General features: G+C 41.1%; 1 long non-coding RNA gene across 1 annotated transcript in view; it reads left to right on the plus strand.

Moving 5' to 3' along the window:
* LOC148006677 (uncharacterized) overlaps positions 1-15,914 on the plus strand; it is a 33,743-nt gene extending 17,829 nt beyond the window's left edge. The window contains exon 2 of the long non-coding RNA XR_015671422.1: positions 13,197-15,914. This is a non-coding gene — a long non-coding RNA (uncharacterized LOC148006677). The remainder of the gene's footprint in view (positions 1-13,196) is intronic.
* The last annotated feature ends 6,259 nt before the right edge of the window (positions 15,915-22,173 follow it).

Below are 22,173 nucleotides of genomic sequence, written 5' to 3' on the forward strand. Positions count from 1 at the left end.
CAACAAATGGGACCTCATAAAACTGCAAAGCTTCTGTAAGACAAAGGACACTGGCCTTTGGACAAAACAGCAACCAACAGATTGGGAAAAGATCTTTACCAATCCTATATCTGATAGAGGGCTAATATCCAAAATACAAAGAACGCAAGAAGTTAGACTCCAGAGAACCAAATAACCCTACTAAAAATGGGGTACAGAGCTAAACAAAGAATTCTCAGCTCTATTGTAAAGGTAAATTAGATGAGAATGCATGATTTGGCTTGAACAAAAACTTACTGAGTATACTATTTTCCTTCCTGTTCTGTAACAAAAACATTTCATTCCTTTCAAACTTTATTTTCTGGAATGAAAGTTTTTCATGTTGCATAGTGTTATATAATAAGTCAGCAGGATCACATAACAAACTCTCATTATATGTGACCTCTCCTTTCTTTTCTGCTGCCAATAGTGATTTGAAGCAAAAGGATAGAAATTGAGGTTGTTAACATGGACATAAATTTAAAACTTCACACAAATGAGAATATGGTTAAAATCTAGTTATAGTGTATTTGACTTATCAATCACAATTTGTAGCCTAGTTTAGCAATATATCTAATATTCATAGAACAATATTCTGTGCCACATGCATTTTACAGTGGGATGGAATGAAACATTAACAATCCCAAGGGCTTCCCTTAGTATTTATAAATGGGTAGCAAAGTTGGATTTCAACATTGGCCCACTGACTCTCACTCCACACTCTATACCCAGTGCTTTCCACAGACCCCAATTATGAGGGATCCTATAACTAAATAGTTGTCAGATGTAAATGGAGAGAGAGAACGGGGTAGGAGAGGAAGTGAGGGGAGGAACTGTAATGGTGATCAGTTGTGGGGTAGGGGGATGAGAGTGGGCTGGGAGTGAGAATGGAAATCATTGGGGTGTCGGGGGCATTTCTGATGACTAGTTTGAGGCCTGGAATGGGAAATAATACAGGAAGCCTATGGGGGTGACCCTAGTTTAGATTCCTACCAGAACGGGATATAGAGACTGAAGTGGCCCCCTTCTGTAGCCATGTAGGACTTTCAGATAAGAGAGGATGATATCAATCCACCCACAAAGCCTACAACCTAAAAGTTGTCTTGCCTATAAGATGTGTAAAAATAGAGACGGAGAAGAGACTAAGGGAACAGCCAACCAATGACTGCCCCAACTTGAGACCCATCCTGAAAGACCCCCGGAGTGGGGAGACCCTCACTCAAGTCTCGGGATGACACGACCCCCAAGAACTCACACAAGGCTGTCCTTGTTGTAATCACATGAGGACATGAGGTTTATCGATAGCAACCAGTGCACTCGGGTCGAGACTCATATCCTATACAGGGGCAGTGAAATTCGACCCCGAGAGACTGGGAGAAGAGGTATTTAAAGGGCGAAACCACAACCCGAGGGGGCAGGGATGGCGTCATTGGAAAGTGTGTAGAATAACAGTGAAAAATCACAAGGAAAAACTCTCTGTTTTCCAAGATTGTTTCCTAGGAGAAGCTGTATCCTGCTTCTCAGATTGTTTAACTTCATGGTCCGCTAGTTCCTAGGAGAAGTTGCTTCCTGCTTCTCAAGATTGTTCTCTAAGATTTATGGTCAGCTAGTTTCTGGGAGAAAGCTGTTGAGCTGGCCAATGTAGTTACCCTAGAAGTTGCCCTAGGAGAGCTTCTTGGAACATACAATTCTGGGGCCTAACCTGTTTTTTTTTTTTTTTTTTTTTGTTTTGTTTTGTTTTTTAACTTCTTCTCTATACTTTGTGTCTAGGGGGGCAACTTTAAAACTTTTACCTTTCAATCCCATGTGAAAGAACTATCCCCTGATACTATGCATTAGTCAGGGTTATCTAAAGTCTCAGAACATATTGGTTGTCTCTATCTATTAAGGACATTATTGCAATGATTTACAGTCTTGTCAGTACGGGCATGGGGCACTGACAAATGGAGTCTTTAGTCCAACTAACCCAACAATGAACAGCTGTAAATGGAAGTCAAAAATCTAGTAGTTGCTAAGTCCATGAGGCTGGTCTTCTGTATAAACTGGAATCCGGAAGAGCTAGGTCCCAATAGATGTGCTGGCAAGTAGGTACAAGAAAAGAAGAGTGAGTCTTCCTTCTTCCAATGTCCTTAAGTAGGCCTTCAGCAGAAGGCTTGGCTCAGATTAAAGGTGTGTACCACCATGCCTGGATCTGGAACTTGTTTTGTCCCATGTTGACCTTGAATTCAGAGATCTGCTTGCTTCAGTCTTCTGGGATTAAAGGTGTGTACTACCTTGCCTGGGCCTAAGTTTTTATGGCTACTACACCTCAAGATGTCCATATCAAGATCTGTGTCAGAAGCCTTTGTCTTCCAGCCTCAAGATCTGGATCACAGGTGTGTCCTCCACTTCTGGATTGTAATTCATTACAGATGAAGTGAAGTTGACAAACAATAGCCATGATACACTATTATTGACACTCTGCTATGTTTGCAGACAGGAACCTAGCAAAACTGTCCCTTGAGAGTCTCCACCCAGCAGCAGATGGAGGAAGATGCAGAGGCCCACACCCAAACATCAGGCAGAGCCCAGAGAGTCTCATGGAGAATAGAAGTAAGCAAGTCAGAGGGGTCAAGGACACCACAAGAAAGACCCACAGAGTCAACTAACCTGGGACCATAGAGGCTTACGGAGCCTGGGCTACCAATCAGGGAGCATGCAGGAGATAGACTTAGACTCCAAACACATTTATAGCAAATGTACAGGTTGGCCTTAATGTGGGTCTCCTAACAGTGGAGTAGGAGTATATCTCATTCTCTGTTTCTTTCTCACTACCAGGACTGTCTACTTGGGCCTTACTGGAAAAGAATATGCCTAGACCTGCTGGAACTAGTTGCCCCATAGTGGGGTAGTACTCATGAGGAAGTTCCCCTTCCCTGTAGAGAAGAAAGGGAAGGGCAATGGCAGGAGAGATTTGTAAGGGTAAAAATTGGAAGAGATGACGGAGGGGGCTGTAATTGTGATGCACAGTGAGTTTAAAAAAAAATAAAGATTAAAAAAAAAAGAATGATCTTTTTTTTCTTTTAATTATTTTAATCTGCATTTTTTTATTAACTTGAGTATTTCTTATATACATTTCAAGTGTTATTCCCTTTCCCGTTTCCGGACAAACATCCCCCTCCCCCCTCCCCTTCCTTATGGGTGTTCCCCTCCCAACCCTCCCCCCATTGCCGCCCTCCCCCCATAGTCTAGTTCACTGGGGGTCCAGTCTTAGCAGGACCCAGGGCTTCCCCTTCCACTGGTGCTCTTACTAGGATATTCATTGCTACCTATGGGGTCAGAGTCCAGGGTCAGTCCATGTATAGTCTTTAGGTAGTGGCTTAGTCCCTGGAAGCTCTGGTTGCTTGACATTGTTGTACTTTTGGGGTCTCGAGCACCTTCAAGCTATTCCAGTTCTTTCTCTGATTCCTTCAACGGGGGACCTATTCTCAGTTCAGTGGTTTGCTGCTGGCATTCGCCTCTGTATTTGCTGTATTCTGGCTGTGTCTCTCAGGAGCGATCTACATCCGGCTCCTGTCGGTCTGCACTTCTTTGCTTCATCCATCTTGTCTAATTGGGTGGCTGTATATGTATGGGCCACATGTGGGGCAGGCTCTGAATGGGTGTTCCTTCAGTCTCTGTTTTAATCTTTGCCTCTCCCTTCCCTGCCAAGGGTATTCTTTTTCCTCATTTAAAGAAGGAGTGAAGCATTCACATTTTGATCATCCGTCTTGAGTTTCGTTTGTTCTAGGGATCTAGGGTAATTCAAGCATTTGGGCTAATAGCCACTTATCAATGAGTGCATACCATGTATGTCTTTCTGTGATTGGGTTAGCTCACTCAGGATGATATTTTCCAGTTCCAACCATTTGCCTACGAATTTCATAAACTCGTTGTTTTTGATAGCTGAGTAATATTCCATTGTGTAGATGTACCACATTTTCTGTATCCATTCCTCTGTTGAAGGGCATCTGGGTTCTTTCCAGTTTCTGGCTATTATAAAAAAGGCTGCAATGAACATAGTGGAGCATGTGTCTCTTTTATATGTTGAGGCATCTTTTGGGTATATGCCCAAGAGAGGTATAGCTGGATCCTCAGGTAGTTCAATGTCCAATTTTCTGAGGAACCTCCAGACTGATTTCCAGAATGGTTGTACCAGTCTGCAATCCCACCAACAATGGAGGAGTGTTCCTCTTTCTCCACATCCTCACCAGCATCTGCTGTCACCTGAGTTTTTGATCTTAGCCATTCTCACTGGTGTGAGGTGAAATCTCAGGGTTGTTTTGATTTGCATTTCCCTTATGACTAAAGATGTTGAACATTTCTTTAGGTGTTTCTCAGCCATTCGGCATTCCTCAGCTGTGAATTCTTTGTTTAGCTCTGAACCCCATTTTTTAATAGGGTTATTTGTTTCCCTGCGGTCTAACTTCTTGAGTTCTTTGTATATTTTGGATATAAGGCCTCTATCTGTTGTAGGATTGGTAAAGATCTTTTCCCAATGTGTTGGTTGCCGTTTTGTCCTAACCACAGTGTCCTTTGCCTTACAGAAGCTTTGCAGTTTTATGAGATCCCATTTGTCGATTCTTGATCTTAGAGCATAAGCCATTGGTGTTTTGTTCAGGAAATTTTTTCCAGTGCCCATGTGTTCCAGATGCTTCCCTAGTTTTTCTTCTATTAGTTTGAGTGTGTCTGGTTTGATGTGGAGGTCCTTGATCCACTTGGACTTAAGCTTTGTACAGGGTGATAAGCATGGATCGATCTGCATTCTTCTACATGTTGCCCTCCAGTTGAACCAGCACCATTTGCTGAAAATGCTATCTTTTTTCCATTGGATGGTTTTGGCTCCTTTGTCAAAAATCAAGTGACCATAGGTGTGGGGGTTCATTTCTGGGTCTTCAATTCTATTCCATTGGTCTATCTTTCTGTCTCTGTACCAATACCATGCAGTTTTTATCACTATTGCTCTGTAATACTGCTTGAGTTCAGGGATAGTGATTCCCCCTGAAGTCCTTTTATTGTTGAGGATAGCTTTAGCTATCCTGGGTTTTTTGTTATTCCAGATGAATTTGCAAATTGTTCTGTCTAACTCTTTGAAGAATTGGATTGGTATTTTGATGGGGATTGCATTGAATCTGTAGATTGCTTTTGGTAAAATGGCCATTTTTACTATATTAATCCTGCCAATCCATGAGCATGGGAGATCTTTCCATCTTCTGAGGTCTTCTTCAATTTCTTTCCTCAGTGTCTTGAAGTTCTTATTGTACAGATCTTTTACTTGCTTGGTTAAAGTCACACCGAGGTACTTTATATTATTTGGGTCTATTATGAAGGGTGTCGTTTCCCTAATTTCTTTCCCGGCTTGTTTCTCTTCTGTATAGAGGAAGGCAACTGATTTATTTGAGTTAATTTTATACCCATCCACTTTGCTGAAGTTGTTTATCAGCTTTAGTAGTTCTCTGGTGGAACTTTTGGGATCACTTAAATATACTATCATGTCGTCTGCAAATAGTGATATTTTGACCTCTTCTTTTCCGATCTGTATCCCCTTGATCTCCTTTTGTTGTCTGATTGCTCTGGCTAGAACTTCAAGAACTATATTGAATAAGTAGGGAGAGAGTGGGCAGCCTTGTCTTGTCCCTGATTTTAGTGGGATTGCTTCAAGTTTCTCTCCATTTAGTTTAATGTTAGCAACTGGTTTGCTGTATATGGCTTTTACTATGTTTAGGTATGGGCCTTGAATTCCTATTCTTTCCAGGACTTTTATCATGAAGGGGTGTTGAATTTTGTCAAATGCTTTCTCAGCATCTAATGAAATGATCATGTGGTTCTGTTCTTTCAGTTTGTTTATATGATGGATCACGTTGATGGTTTTCCGTATATTAAACCATCCCTGCATGCCTGGGATGAAGCCTACTTGATCATGGTGGACGATTGTTTTGATGTGCTCTTGAATTCGGTTTGCCAGAATTTTATTGAGTATTTTTGCGTCGATATTCATAAGGGAAATTGGTCTGAAGTTCTCTTTCTTTGTTGGGTCTTTGTGTGGTTTAGGTATAAGAGTAATTGTGGCTTCCTAGAAGGAATTCGGTAGGGCTCCATCTGTTTCAATTTTGTGGAATAGTTTGGATAATATTGGTATAAGGTCTTCTATGAAGGTTTGATAGAATTCTGCACTAAACCTGTCTGGACCTGGGCTCTTTTTGGTTGGGAGACCTTTAATGACTGCTTCTATTTCCTTAGGAGTTATGGGGTTGTTTAACTGGTTTATCTGTTCCTGATTTAACTTCGATACCTGGTATCTGTCTAGGAAATTGTCCATTTCCTGAAGATTTTCAAGTTTTGTTGAATATAGGTTTTTATAGTAAGATGTGATGATTTTTTGAATTTCCTAGGAATCTGTAGTTATGTCTCCCTTTTCATTTCTGATTTTGTTAATTTGGACGCACTCTCTGTGTCCTCTCGTTAGTCTGGCTAAGGGTTTATCTATCTTGTTGATTTTCTCAAAGAACCAACTTTTGGTTCTGTTGATTCTTTCTATGGTCCTTTTTGTTTCTACTTGGTTGATTTCAGCTCTGAGTTTGATTATTTCCTGCCTTCTACTCCTCCTGGGTGTATTTGCTTCTTTTTGTTCTAGAGCTTTTAGGTGTGCTGTCAAGCTGCTGACATATGCTCTTTCCTGTTTCTTTCTGCAGGCACTCAGCGCTATGAGTTTTCCTCTTAGCACAGCTTTCATTGTGTCCCATAAGTTTGGGTATGTTGTACCTTCATTTTCATTAAATTCTAAAAAGTTTTTAATTTCTTTCTTTATTTCTTCTTTGACCAGGTTATCATTGAGTAGAGCATTGTTCAATTTCCACGTATATGTGGGCATTCTTCCCTTATTGTTATTGAAGACCAGTTTTAGGCCGTGGTGGTCTGATAGCACGCATGGGATTATTTCTATCTTTCTGTACCTGTTGAGGCCCGTTTTTTTGACCAATTATATGGTCAGTTTTGGAGAACGTACCATGAGGAGTTGAGAAGAATGTATATCCTTTTGCTTTAGATAGAATGTTCTATAAATATCTGTTAAGTCCATTTGGTTCATAACTTCTCTTAGTCTGTATATGTCTCTGTTTAATTTCTGTTTCCATGATCTGTCCATTGATGAGAGTGGGGTGTTGAAATCTCCTACTATTATTGTGTGAGGTGCAATGTGTGTTTTGAGCTTTAGTAAGGTTTCTTTTACATATGTAGGTGCCCTTGTATTTGGGGCATAGATATTTAGGATTGAGACTTCATCTTGGTGGATTTTTCCTTTGATGAATATGAAGTGTCCTTCCTTATCTTTTTTGATGACTTTTAGTTGAAAATTGATTTTATTTGATATTAGAATGGCTACTCCAGCTTGCTTCTTCTGACCATTTGCTTGGAAAGTTGTTTTCCAGCCTTTCACTCTGAGGTAGTGTCTGTCTTTGTCTCTGAGGTGTGTTTCCTGTAGGCAGCAGAATGCAGGGTCCTCGTTCCGTATCCAGTTTGTTAATCTATGTCTTTTTATTGGGGAGTTGAGGCCATTGATATTGAGAGATATTAAGGAATAGTGATTATTGCTTCCCGTTATATTCATATTTGGAAGTGAGGTTATGTTTGTGTGCTTTCATTCTCTTTGTTTTGTTGCCAAGACGATTAGTTTCTTGCTTCTTCTAGGGTATAGCTTGCCTCCTTATGTTGGGCTTTACCATTTATTATCCTTTGTAGGGCTGGATTTGTAGAAAGATATTGTGTAAATTTGGTTTTGTCATGGAATATCTTGGTTTCTCCATCAATGTTAATTGAGAGTTTTGCTGGATACAGTAACCTGGGCTGGCATTTGTGTTCTCTTAGGGTCTGTATGACATCAGTCCAGGATATTCTGACCTTCGTAGTCTCTGGCGAGAAGTCTGGTGTGATTCTGATAGGTCTGCCTTTATATGTTACTTGACCTTTTTCCCTTACTGCTTTTAATATTCTTTCTTTATTTTGTGCGTTTGGTGTTTTGACTATTATGTGATGGGAGGTGTTTCTTTTCTGGTCCAATCTATTTGGAGTTCTGTAGGCTTCTTGTATGTCTATGGGTATCTCTTTTTTTAGGTTAGGGAAGTTTTCTTCTATGATTTTGTTGAAGATATTTACTGGTCCTTTGAGCTGGGAGTCTTCACTCTCTTCTATACCTATTATCCTTAGGTTTGATCTTCTCATTGAGTCCTGGATTTCCTTTATGTTTTGGACCAGTAGCTTTTTCTGCTTTACATTATCTTTGACAGTTGAGTCAATGATTTCTATGGAATCTTCTGCTCCTGAGATTCTCTCTTCCATCTCTTGTATTCTGTTGGTGAAGCTTGTATCCACAGCTCCTTGTCTCTTCTTTTGGTTTTCTATATCCAGGGTTGTTTCCATGTGTTCTTTCTTGATTGCTTCTATTTCCATTTTTAATTCCTTCAACTGTTTGATTGTGTTTTCCTGGAATTCTTTCAGGGATTTTTGTGTCTCCTCTCTATGGGCTTCTAGTTGTTTATTTATGTTTTCCTGGAATTCTTTCAGGGATTTTTGCGATTCCTCTCTGTAGGCTTCTACTTGTTCTCTAAGGGAGTTCTTCACGTCTTTCTTCAAGTCCTCCAGCATCATGATCAAAAATGATTTTGGAACTAGATCTTGCTTTTCTGGTGTGTTTGGATATTCCATGTTTGTTTTGATGGGAGAATTGGGCTCCGATGGTGCCATGTAGTCTTGGTTTCTGTTGCTTGGGTTCCTGCGCTTGCCTCTCGCCATCAGATTATCTCTAGTGTTACTTTGTTCTACTATTTCTGACAGTGGCTAGACTGTCCTATAAGCCTGTGTGTCAGGAGTGCTGTAGACCTGTTTTCCTCTCTTTCAGTCAGTTATGGGGACAGAGTGTTCTGCTTTCGGGCGTGTAGTTTTTCCTCTCTACAGGTCTTCAGCTGTTCCTGTGGGCCTGTGTCTTGAGTTCACCAGGCAGCTTTCTTGCAGCAGATAAGTTGTCTTACCTGTGGTCCCGAGGCTCAAGTTCGCTCGTGGGGTGCTGCCCACGGGCTCTCTGCAGCGGCAGCAACCAGGAAGACCTGTGCCGCCCCTTCCGGGACCTTCGGTGCACCAGGGTTCCAGATGGTCTTTGGCTTTTTCCTCTGGCGTCCGAGATGTGTGTGCAGAGAGCAGTCTCTTCTGGTTTCCCAGGCTTGTCTGCCTCTCTGAAGGTTTAGCTCTCCCTCCCACGGGATTTGGGTGCAGAGAACTGTTTATCCGGTCTGTTTCCTTCAGGTTCCGGGGGTGTCTCAGGCAGGGTTCCTGCCGCTCCTGGGCCCTCCCCCACGGGAGCCCAGAGGCCTTATACAGTTTCCTCTTGGGCCAGGGATGTGGGCAGGGGTGAGCAGTGTTGGTGGTCTCTTCCGCTCTGCAGCCTCAGGAGTGCCCACCTGACCAGGCGTTTGGGTCTCTCTCTCTCACGGGGTCTGGGAGCAGAGAGCTGCTGCCGGACGGGATCCGCGGGTGTCAAAAAGAATGATCTTATGCATAGTACAAAAGCCTCCTGCCACCAGATCTCAATCCCATCTCAATGTCACTGCAAGTCTCTCCACCTTGAGGTTAAATTTAGCTACCCCAATGTGATATGGTACTGTGCTTTTACTCTCAGCAGCTCCTGGACACCATGGAGCAGTCCTTTGAGGTTTCTATCCTTGTTTTCAGGTGTATCCCAGATCATTGCCAAAAGCCACCTTTTCTCAGTGGTGGTGGGGTCTAGGTATCTACTGAATATTCGCTGGTGTCTTGAAAATGGTTATCAATTGTAGCGGCAGTTTTGATGCTAAAGTCCTGTTCACCAATTGGTTCTTGATCTGTCAGTAAAGAAAGCCATGGACCAACTTCTGGGCAGAAGGTTCAGGCAAATCTTCCAGGTCTTTGGAGGAAAAGGGAGTTGCAAGGGAGGAGAAGGGAGCTTGCCATGATTTGGAGGGAGAAGAACAAGCCAGACAGCATTGTGAGGAGTGGTGTGGTGTGGCTGCTGTTATAGACCAGAGGTCAGAGATGTTTAGCAGAGACTAAATGGGACTAGCCACTAAAGTTTAGGGCAGGTAGGAGGTTTGGAGTTAAGAGTAATGATAAGGGCACATTTTCTAGGTGGGAAATAGTAGCGCCCAGAAATTGTGCCAAGAAGGTAAGTTGAAAATAAACAACTGTGTGTGTGTGTGTTTTATCTATGGACTCAGAGGAAGCTGGGCAAGGGCTGGTGGCATGTACCATTCCTGGAGCATAGGTCAGGTAGCAAAAGTCTACATGCAGCAATCAACCTGTCTTAAGGGTTTATTGCTCTGAAGAGACACCATGGTCGTGACAAATTTTATAAATGGAAACATTTAATTGAGGCTAGGTTATAGTTTCAGAGATTCAGTCCATTAACATCATGGCAATAAGCATGGTGGCATACAGGCTGGAAAAGGAGCTGAGAGTTCTTCATCTTGATCCACAGACAGCTGAAGGAGACTGTGCCACACTGAGCATAGCTACATCCTATATATAGCCTATCCCTACAGTGATACACTTCCTCTCATAACACCATACCTATTCCAATAAGGCCAACTCCAACAACACCTTCTAATAATGCCATTCCACATGAATCTATGGAGACCACTTTATTCAAACTACTACCTTCCACTCCCTGCCCCTCATAGGCTTATAGACATATCATAACACAAAATGCATTTAGTACAACTTCAAAAATTCCCACAGTCTTTAACAGTCTCAGACTTGCTTAAAAGTCCAAAGTTCAAAATTTCTTCTGAGATTCCTGCAAGCTCTTAACTGTAATTCCTGATAAAAGTCAAAATGAAAAAGCAGATCACATACTTCCAAAAGTCAATGACATAGGATATATATTACAGTTCTCAAAAGAAACATATTAAAAATAAAAAATACCAGACCAAAGCAAATAGGAAAACCAGCTGGATAAACTCCAAACACTGCATCCCCATGTCTGACGTCAAAATGTTCTTCAGATCTTCAACTCCTTTTGTTGACTGCAACACATTTCCTCTAGTTCTACTTCCTGTAAGCAGTTGTCTTTGGAATATACCCCAGTGCTTGGGGTCTGCTAGACAATCCAGGCTTCAGTGTCACAATGGCCTCTGGTGCCAATATGAAAGGGACACCCAGCCCACACACCTGGCTTTAGTGACTTTCCTTAGATTCTAGAACACCTCTCTTCTATCCTTGACTCTATGGGAAGAAACCAAACTGAAGCCATTGAGTAAAACTTCCATTTTGATAGAATTTAAATAAAGTTTAAGTTCCCAAGAACTCCCTGAGTAACTGACATCCTGCTTTGGAGAGAGAGAGAGAGAGAGAGAGAGAGAGAGAGAGAGAGAGAGAGAGAGAGACCTGATATCCTGGTTGGCAAGTTGAGACATGAACGAGCAAACCAATGACACACCAAACAGGATAGGTATTGTATCATACTATGTCCACTGGGCTCCACAGGGAAAGAAAGACAAAATACCTGTGGGCTTGTGAAACAGCAAAATCTTTTATTATTCCCACCATAAGCAGAGTCACTGATCAATCTGGACCACCAGACAAGTACTCGGGAGCCTTGTTTCTTCTGGCAGCACCAAGTAGGGGCAGAAGCAGGGTTTGTAAGCACAAAAGCCACATGCATCTGGGCCACATTACAGTTATAATTTTTACCAATCAGAACTCAGGCATTAGAATTTTCCCAACTGTTCCATCAGTGTCAACTGACATTGAATGTAAATGTTTCTGCCCAACCAATCAAATTCATTTGTTCTTACTGTTGTTAGGAACAAGCATTATGTTTGGGTTAACTATGGTTTTTTAGAGAGGATATTGGTAACGGAATGTTTTGGGAAATACTGCTGTTCAGAGAGGGAGGTAAATTGGAGTCTGACATCAAAATGGCAGTACTTAAGACAAGTTCCTTTATTCTGCTCCCAACAGTACCATATAAAGCAATGTCCCTAGGAAATTTTCCTATCCCTGAATTCTGATTGGTGGAAAAATGTAATTGTAACTTGACATAGATGTTTGTTGTTTTCAATTTTAAAAGCTCTGTAACGTTTTGGTTCAGGGTTGTAGTTTATCTCCTGAATCTGTTCTGCATCCATGGTGGATTAATAATGTCTTGACTATAATGCATTTTTGGTTTCCTGTATTGACCTGTTGTTTGAGTTGTGCTGGATATAGGCAGACCCTATAACAACTCTAAAGCCAAAACAAAGTGACCAAAGCTGCCAAGTTCTACTGTTTTCTGGGGCTGGATTATGGCCCCCTTGTTCAATTATATCTTTGCCTGTTTTCTGGTTTTAATGGTTTTCTTCACTGCCTAAGATTGGATGTTTTAAAACTCACTTCTGTAGATCAGGCTGGCCTTGAACTTAGAGATCCTTTGGAGTGCTGGGATTAAAGGCATATCCATAATGGCTGACTCTGAGCTTTTCTTAGTCCCCTTTCACAAATTGGATGCTTAGCTGGGTGGAATCTTGCTCTGAGATCACCACTCCTTTAATCCATTTAATTCATTTAACATCAGGTATTTCTTTAATTTGTTTTTCTCCTTGAAGACAATATGCAACTATATTTTACTTCCTGGTACACCTTTTCTTCTCAAATTGTAAATATTCTATTTTTTTCTGCTCAGCTTGCTCCTTTTCATTATAGATCTTCATAAGAGTGAAATTAATAACCATACAATAAAGTCTATAATTATCTGTTTTCAGATTTCTTCTGCTAACAGAATTAATCCAAAACTCTTGACTTTAGCCCAGGCAGACTTTTCAGACAAGGACAAAAAGTCACATTCTTCACCATAATATCACAAGAATAGTTTCTATGCCACATACCAGCAGTTTTAACCTCTGAAACCTCTTGACCCAGGCCCTCACAATTCAAATTACTGTCAGCACCACTGTCTTTCATGGTCCTACTGGGGGAAGCCCATTAAACCCCACTTAAAGAATTCAACTGATTTTCTAATCCAAAGTTCTTGTAGAGGTCTGAATAAGAATGGCTCCATGAATTCATGTGTTTGAATGCTTGGAAATATTAGGAGGTGTAGCCTTTTTGGAGAAAATGTGTCACTGTGGAGGCTAACTTTGAGGTCTCTTCTGCTCAAGGTATACCCAGTATAACAGTCTCCTTCTGCTGCCTGGGGATCAAGATTAGAACTGTCAGCTCTTCGCTCGCAGCATGTCTGCTGCTTGCCACCATGCGTCTTGCCATGATGATAATGGACTAAACCTCTGAAACTGTAAGCCAGCTTCAATTAAATGTTTCCCTTTATAAGAATTGCCGTGGTATGGTGTCTCCACACAGCAATGGAAACCCTAACTAAGGCAGAAGTTGGTACCAGGTGTTGGGGTATTGATGTGATACGGCTGACCAAAAGGCATGCATTTGTTTAGAGGAATGTGGACCTTGGGATTTTGGGTTACAAAAGTAGTTAGATGATTTATGTAGAGTTTCACGGGCCATCCTAGTAGGAATGTGGAAGATAGTGGTACTGTGTGTGATTTGAACTATGGGAGTCTGACTCAAGAGGATTCAGAGAACAATTTAGTATGATACCTAGAGATTGTTACTGTGATATTTTGGTGAAGAATGTGACTGATTTTTTCCTTTGTATGAAGTATCTTTGTAAAGCTAAAGTGAAGAGATTTAGGTTAATTGCATTATCAAAGGAAATCTAAAATCATCCTAGCAAAGTCTGTTGTGTGGTTACTATTGTTGACTTTTATAAAGGGTGTTTTAATGAAAAGAAGCAAATTGGGGAAGAAAAAAAATACAAAATGTACAGATTCAGGCAAAGGAGGGCATCAAAGAGTGGAATGGAGCTAAGTCTCATGTTAAAGAGAATAAATAGATTAAGAAGTGGGATAAAAGAAGTAGTGACCTCAAGGTAAGACTCCACCCTGATAACCTTCCATATTGTGAAAAGTAGTTACAGAACAGCTTAGGTCCAGGCTTGGTGGTGCACCCCTTTAATACCAGCAGTCAGGGGACAAAGGCATGCAGCTCTCTAAGTTAAGGGCAGCCTGGACTACAGGGCAAGTTCTAGGAGGGCCAACTTAAGTCAATAAAGGAAGCCACTGAAAACAGAAAGCTGGTGAGTATGCCACTGTGAGACAGGACTATGTCCCAGACCCAGAAAGCAGCAAAACTTGATAGCTTTGGCCACATTGTTTTGGCTTTAGAGTCAAGGATAGAAGAAAGGTGCTGCAGTAATTATTAAAAAATGGAATCTTTTATCCCATGCTAGTGCCGGCACCATGGCACTAGCCACAAGTGGCATCTGTGGGGTAACTTCCTCTCAGCGGTGGCTGGTTCCAGTGTGGCACCATGCCATATTACCTCTAGCTATCCTCTAGCCCTGGCAGTCTCTCAGCCCCCATTGGTAGCTGCCCTCTCCTGACTGTCTCTCTGCCTAACGGGAACTCTCTAGTCCCAGCTACCCAGTAAAATCAGGACACTAGAGGTCCAGCAGCAACTGGCCTATTGTGGATTCTGCCCACACTCCCAGCAACTGCCCCCTGGTAGTTATAGTATAGTTATAATATAAATTCCCAGTAACCCATTAAAGTCAAGGCTCCATAAGCTGTAATTTAGCAATCAGATTTATATGTTAAATTCTCAATCCACAATATGTCTATACAATAAACTTACAACCAAATGATAAATATATAAAGTGCCCACCTAGATAAGATAAATTAACCTATAGAAATCCATCCCTTAAGAAATATCCCTGTGGGCACTTAAGACCACATGTGGATCTGGGTTCTTCTTTCCTACCTCCACCTTGGTTCTTTTCCTTCTTTTTCCTCTTCTCTCTCACCTTAGAAAAACTTTGTCCCCACCTTTCTTTTTCCTGTTCAATGATGGCCTCTGACATAACTCATGCCAGCCCTCACCTGCATATAAACATCAACCTACAGAAAGGGGTTATGGAATCTTCCTCAATGACTACGGAAAGTCATTGAGGTCAGGCATATATGGCGGGGGTGTCAGTACATGGAAGCCCAGACAGGCTATTGTGTGAAGCTGTGAAAGCGAAGTTTGGGTTGCCTTGGAAACCCCAAGAGGCTAGAAATGCCAAAGCCATGTGATATCTGCAGAGGAAAGCTGCTAAAGGGAATGTAACCAGCCCAAGAGAAAGAGATGTGGTGCAGTCAACAAAGCTGAAAGGAACTGAACATCTACAGAATATCATGACGTCAAACATGGAACTGCAGTGTTCCTAGCTGAGTTTTCATCATTCTGCGGTGAAGCATTATCTCGCTACGCTCGCTTTCCTCCATTTTGGATACCCTATGTTGGCAGCATGTAATCTATTTTTTTAATTTTGATTTTACAAAGGATTGCAGTTAAAAGATTTCATGAATATCAAAGTAGACTTTGAACCTCAGACCTTTAAACAAGTTTGTGACCATTATAGACTGTTATGGGGACATTTGAAGTTGGATTGAATGCTTTTTCACATTATGTTATTACAAGCCCATGGGGACAAGGAAGTGTAATGTGGCAGTTTGAATGGGAATGCCCACCATCGATTTCATGCGTTCGAATGCTTGACCATAGGGAGTGGCACTGTGAGGAGGTGTGGCCTTTCTGGAGGATGTGTGTCACTAGGTAGTTGAGCTTTAAGGTGTACTATGCTTAGGTTCTGGCCAGCACAAAAACATAGTCTCCTCCTGGCTGTCTTCAGATCAAGATACAGGACTCTCAGCTCGTCTAGCACCATGTCTGCCTGTATGCTGCCTTGCTTCTTGCTCTGATGGTAATGGACTAAACCTCCAAAACTGTAAGCCAGCCCTGATTAAATGTTTTTCTTTATAATAGTTGCCTTGGTGATGGTGTCTCTCCATAGCAATAAAATTTTAATGAGACATTAGTTTACACAAGTAATTATGCTCAAAATTCACAGGTTGTCAAATAAAAAACCCAGTTTCTGGTGTGGTATACCTCACCTCAAGTTGTTATTTAAAGGTGTGCTAGACACCTCCAAAGTAATATAGATTATTACCCTTGCTCTAGGTTACTATCAGAACGTGATAGGAAGACCTTAATACTAGTAAGATAATAAGACATCACACACATGGTTACAGGATATGGAGAAATCAAGTACTGTCAGGAAGTTCTTCCTCTCTTTGGTAGCTTTGACAGCAGTGGTAAGTGCTGTTCATGGGTGTGTGTGGGGAAACATCAATAGTATTATTACTCGTCTGTGAACACCATGAATTGCAATAATGAATTCCATGGAAAGATATGTCCATGGCTATTAGTGTATAATGACATGAATATTATAGAGGTGACTAACCACCTTTCGGCTGGATTTAATACCCTCTCCACAAAAGGAACTATAAGTCTGATTATGAAATCAGGGCTAGGAAGCTCTAGGACACAGGGGTTATCCTATTTCTATTATTTTACTGAATGAACATAGTACCCATATCTAACTACTCATAGATTAGAAAAGCTTCCTGACATTGTCAGAGAATTTTTTTTTTGTAGTACATGATTGTTAATGCAGAACTATCTGTGGTCTGTTCGGCCACAAACTGAACATCTGTACTCTCATACCCAAGGTTTAGAAACAGCTATAAAAGAGGAAGTGGAGAGCTTCATAAAGCCAAAAGTCACGAAGAAATGGAATGAAACAGTGTCTTGCAGACATGGTAAAACCACTGTATTCGGAATCTCACAGCATCTATGACTGCCTGCAAATGACAAAGACATTCAACATTCTAGCATGGAGTGGGGACGGCTATAAGCCCTACACCTGAGTATGGTGATTTGAATGAGAATGGCCCCAGAGACCTATGTATTTGAATATGTGGTCCCTAGTGGATTGTGTAGGAAGGACTAGGAGGTGTGGCCTTGTTGGAAGAGATTGTCAGTAGTGGTGGGCTTTAAGGTTTCAAAAGCCCAACCCAGCCCCAGTAGCTCTGTTTCTCTTTGTATTTTCCTTTCTCTTCCTGAAAATTCTGGATCAGATGTGAGCTCTTAGCTACTGTTCCAGTGCCAAAACTGTCTGCCTACCATCCATGTTCTCCACCTTGAAAGAACTGGACTGACACTCTAAAACTGTAAGTCCCCAATTACATATTTTATTTTATACGTTTCCTTGGTCATGGTATCTCTTCACCACAATAAAACAGTAACCAAGACACTGAGGAACTATGGACAATTGATGTCTTCAGAGGAGTGACAGAAAACTTTTCTTTAAGGGTATTGCTCTTGTTAGGAGAACAACCCACCAGTGGATGGCTCCATACTTAGAAACTTAAGGACGACACAAACTTAGAGTCCATGACCACCAAGAAAGTGACGGATTCTTGCCATAACCCCACAGAAGGTATGTAGCTTGCTTGAGTCTCAATTTTCACCCAGTGATTTGTGCTTCAGACATATGAAAGTATGAGGCAAATTTATGTTATTAGAATACTAAGTGCATGGCAATTTATTACAGTGGCAATAGCAATAATATATTTACCTAAACAGTTGTATAAGGATTAGATGATAGAATTTATATGATTCTTGGCATAGAGCTTTATAGGGATAATTCAAGAAAAGTGACTATTATGGTAGTTAACATTTTTTTCAGTATTGATTAAACTGATATGTCAAATATTAGTCCAAATACTTATGATTTAATACAAAACAAGTTTGATCCAATGAAGGGGACAGTCAGATACACATTACTTCTATGCTGAGACAGATGCAGACATGTATACCCAACCATTGGACTAAAATCGGGGACTCCTGTGGTTGAATTAGGGAATTACGGGAGAAGCTGAGGAACAGGGAAACCCCACAGGAAGATCAGCAGTCTCAACTAACCTAAACCCTTGAGATCTCTCAGACACTGAGCCACCAACCAGGCAGCATACATGAGGTGGCCCAAGGCCCCCAACACATATACATTGGAGAACTCCCTGGTCTGACCTCAGTGAGAAAAGAAGCGCCTAATCCTCAAGAGTCTTGAGGCCCTAGGGAGTTGGGAGGCCTCAGAGGGATATGGGGGACATCCTCTTGGAGAAAGAGGAGGAGAAATGGAATGAGGAACTACGGGAGGGCAGACCGGGAGGGGGGCAACAACTGGATTGTAAAATAAAGAAAAGAATAATAATAATAATAAAAGAAGTATATACTGGTTTGTATAATTTTCATATTTTATGGTGCTATAAAATTTTGGGGAGGGAAGACTTTTCGGAGCAGAGAAATACAACCTTTCCAAAGCAAGGTAACTCATAGGGTTAATAAAGAACTTCCTGGCAAATAGGCCTTTCACATTCTCCTAAAGGTCTGTTTGATTGCTAAGACACTGTTTTCTCCATCCAAACTTATCAGAGGGCAAGATACTAGACAGATGGACAGCACCTCTGCCCTTCAATGAAATGTACTTTTTTTTTTCAAGCCAATCCTAAACTGTTTGCCTTGTATTGCCAGTAAAGGGCAGCGATCTATGTTTCTCTTTACCTCTACTCCTTTCTTTTGATCAGCCTCAGGACTTTCCCTGCATGACCCTGTGTAGCATTCTGTCTTCTTGTTTCAAGGGGGGAACTGTGAGCATCAATAAGCTCTTCAAAACTTGAGGGGCTCTGGCATTTCTTTTAACAAATTAAGTTCTAGCACGAAGCAATTTTTGTGAACTTTGGAGAATCTTATCATCCCATCATAGAGCAGAAGCCAAGAGAAATGGAGTTAGATATGTTGAGATCAAGAATATTTCATATTTTTCACTGACATTTGAGGTAACCAAGTCTAAAGGACCCATTTCTATTCTTAAAAAAAAAAACTCTATTTGTCAGTGGATAATTAGTGGTCATTCCTGCTTGTATTCCAATCAACTGGGAGGCAGAGACAGAGGAGGCAAACACAATGTTATGAATTTGAGGTCAGCCCAGTCTATACAGAAATTTCCAGGCCATCCAAAGTTACATAATAAGAACCTGCCTCGCATCCCCTAACCTCAAGAAAAGTCTTTAGTCAGAGAGTCACTCCTTCCTGTAATCCCAGTGCTTAGGAGATTGAGAAGGAAGGGTTCACAATAGTTCAAAGCTAGTGAGTGCCACACCAACCTGAGACTCTGGTTGTGAGTGAGTGAGACTCTGTCTTAAAAAACAAACATGACAACAACACAAACTCACCCACTTTGGTCTTTGAAGTTTTGTTCACTGTGTCTTATCGTTCAAAGTAATAAGAAAATGAAAATGAAAAATAAATTGATTCCCTTCTACTACTCAGAAATAAAAAGGCTCCTTTTGTTTTACATTGTACTGTTAGTTTTGGCCACCAACAAGACTTTGCTTCTCCACTGTGAGGGCTTTGCTTGCCAGAACGGACAGACAGGGCCATGACCTATCACTCGGCATTCAAAGGGGTATGAAGCAATCAAGAGTCTTCTGGGAACTCCATCCCTAAATAGCCATGAAACGGTCAGTGGAACAGAAAATCTTGGCAGTGCTCACACAGTGCTGGGCTAACATTGTGTACCCATAATGAAAGTTTTGTAGGTGGCCCACCACTGATAAAATTCCAGAGTTGCACAACTTCCTCTGTAAAAGTCAGCAGGGTGATGGTGAGACTGCTCTGGGAGAAATGCCCTGTTCTTTTGTACTAAATCTCCTGCTGTCAGAACAAAGGACAGCCCTTACTGCTAACTCGTCACTTAGTAATTCTCTTGGCACAGAGGTTAACAGTTCTTACTAGACCCACAAAAAATATGAACAGAAATATTGGAGGCTCAGAGAAATTTCAGCCTGACTGAAACAAACCAAAGGGGGATTGGTAAGAGAGTCTTCCCCCTTGGTTTTAACCATTATCAACTTCGAATCTTGATGCTGAATACAGAGGAGACTCCCTCTGTCCACAAATCTTCAAGACAATGAAAAAGAACCTGTGAGAAATGATTGAAACTTTTGCCATACAACTTGTACTGACATCACCAAGCAGTTAGCTTACACACCTGATGTCTGAGGCTTGGGATGCCGATTTTGCTTTGTCCTGCGTTTGTTCAGTTCCCTATTATACTCCTGCTCACATTTGTGGTCAGCTCGATCTATATTGTTGTGCTGTACTTTTTGAGTGCAGAGAAAACTCAACTACACTATTATCCAAAGTTTCCTTTTACATATCAACTCTGGAACTGCTCTGGGGAGTGATAGTGTTTAATGCCTCTGCAAACAGCTGGTGCTTAGAACTTTTCCTTCTTATGTAAGTAGCCCTAAAGCTTATGCGATTCTCCCCACTTTCTGCCACACAGCAAGCCACATGCTATCAGTGGGAAAAATAATCGACATAAAATGGAACAATAATTCAAGCTTAATGATTTCTCCTAATATGTGTGTGTGTGTGTGTGTGTGTGTGTGTATGTGTGTGTGTGTGTGTGTGTGTGTGTGTGTGTGTATGACTCACTAGAACCAACTAGGGTTAGGGTTAGTGTTTAATCATTTAATTCCACCATCACTGTGAAGGGTCCTATAGGTATAGGGCTCCTCTGGAGCCTATATGATCCTATTTATTTATTAGTTGATGGATTAGGCACTGTGGAGATGGCTGCTCTGGCCTTCTTAAACCCACAGTAAATTTAAACATGTAGACAAGTAAGATAAAGTAATGGCTTCATGTCAGTCAGAAGCATACCTCTCTAGAGAATGAACTGTTAGAAGACACCTTCTAAATCATCTGAAAGGGCCTTTTGGGGAAAAGTTTCTTACAAAGCTTGGAGCTTGACCAGTGAAATCTGGACAAAATTTCAGACATACTCTTGTCCTCTTTGTGCATATGAAGGAAAAGTTTTTTAGGGAAACTCCAGAAAGAGGCTTGGGCTACCTTGCCTCCTATAATTCAGTTTTCTGTATCAAGTCATGTAGTCAAGATTATTACTAGCTAGGATAGCTCAGTAGTAGTATACTTGCTTGTTATACATAAGGATGCATAAATCCCTGTGTTCAACCCCATCAACACACACACACACACACACACGCACACACAAACACACACACACACACACACACACACACACGCTGTTGTGTTGTTAGTAGCTTGCAAAATCTTTTCAATTGATCTGGATAATTCCTTTGAGGCTGACCCTTACGAATGAGGAAACTTACGCTAAGGTTAAGATTTTTGACAGCATCTGATTTGAACTTTATCCTGCCATTTTTTTCTAGTACTCATTATACTTCTTCCCTGATTTATCCCTGTATAATTTATTACTGACATTGTGTTCTTCATTTTTCATATGTTTATAAACATGAAACCAACATGTGTTAGTTTCTTCTAAATGGAATGTATGCTACATGGAATTTTATTCACTGCTGTTTGCCCACTGAGGACAGAAATGCACACGAATGGAGCTCATTCAGTATTTGTTAAGTAAGGGTACCTGCTCTGATGCCAGTCTCTTTCAGCAAATAGCTTTAATGCTATGCTGTGTCCTAGAAGAAAACAATAATAACAATAATAGCGTTATTGCACAAAATGCTAACTGCTGTCGTCAGGACTGCATTTGACTTTAGGGGGAAAAAAGCCATACATTTAGATACATGTCACAGCTAAACAGGGTTCTAAGCAAAAGTCTTTCACTTTAAAGCTCTCACACACAAAGGGAAATGCTAGGTTAATAAATGAAGTTTTTTTTTCCAGTTGAGTAAAATCATTCTTTGCCTTTGAAAACAGGCTTCTTTGTGGCTAATATGTTTTTCTTTTCCTTTCTTTCTCTTTCCTACCTCTTTCCCTTTCTTGCTACTGATTCTTACTCTTAGTCTCCTCCTCTTCCTTCTTTACTCAATCCCCCCCTCTCTCTCACACACACACATACACACACACACACACACACACACACACACACACACACACAGAGAGAGAGAGAGAGAGAGAGAGAGAGAGAGAGAGAGAGAGAGAGAGAGAGAGAGAATTACTACATTGTACAGACTGGTATTAAAACCCTTGGCTGAACAGATTGCCATGCGCCAGCTTCTCCAGTAACTGGGACCACAAGCACACACCATCATGCCTAGCTTATTTGGTTTATGACTGATTTCTTTTATAATTCAAACAAAATTATCAATTCCTGGTATGTTCTGCTTTTAA

The sequence above is a fragment of the Rattus norvegicus genome, chromosome 2 (assembly GCF_021556685.1).
Source record: "Rattus norvegicus strain SHRSP/BbbUtx chromosome 2, alternate assembly SHRSP_T2T, whole genome shotgun sequence".
Taxonomy (NCBI): Eukaryota; Metazoa; Chordata; class Mammalia; order Rodentia; family Muridae; genus Rattus; species Rattus norvegicus.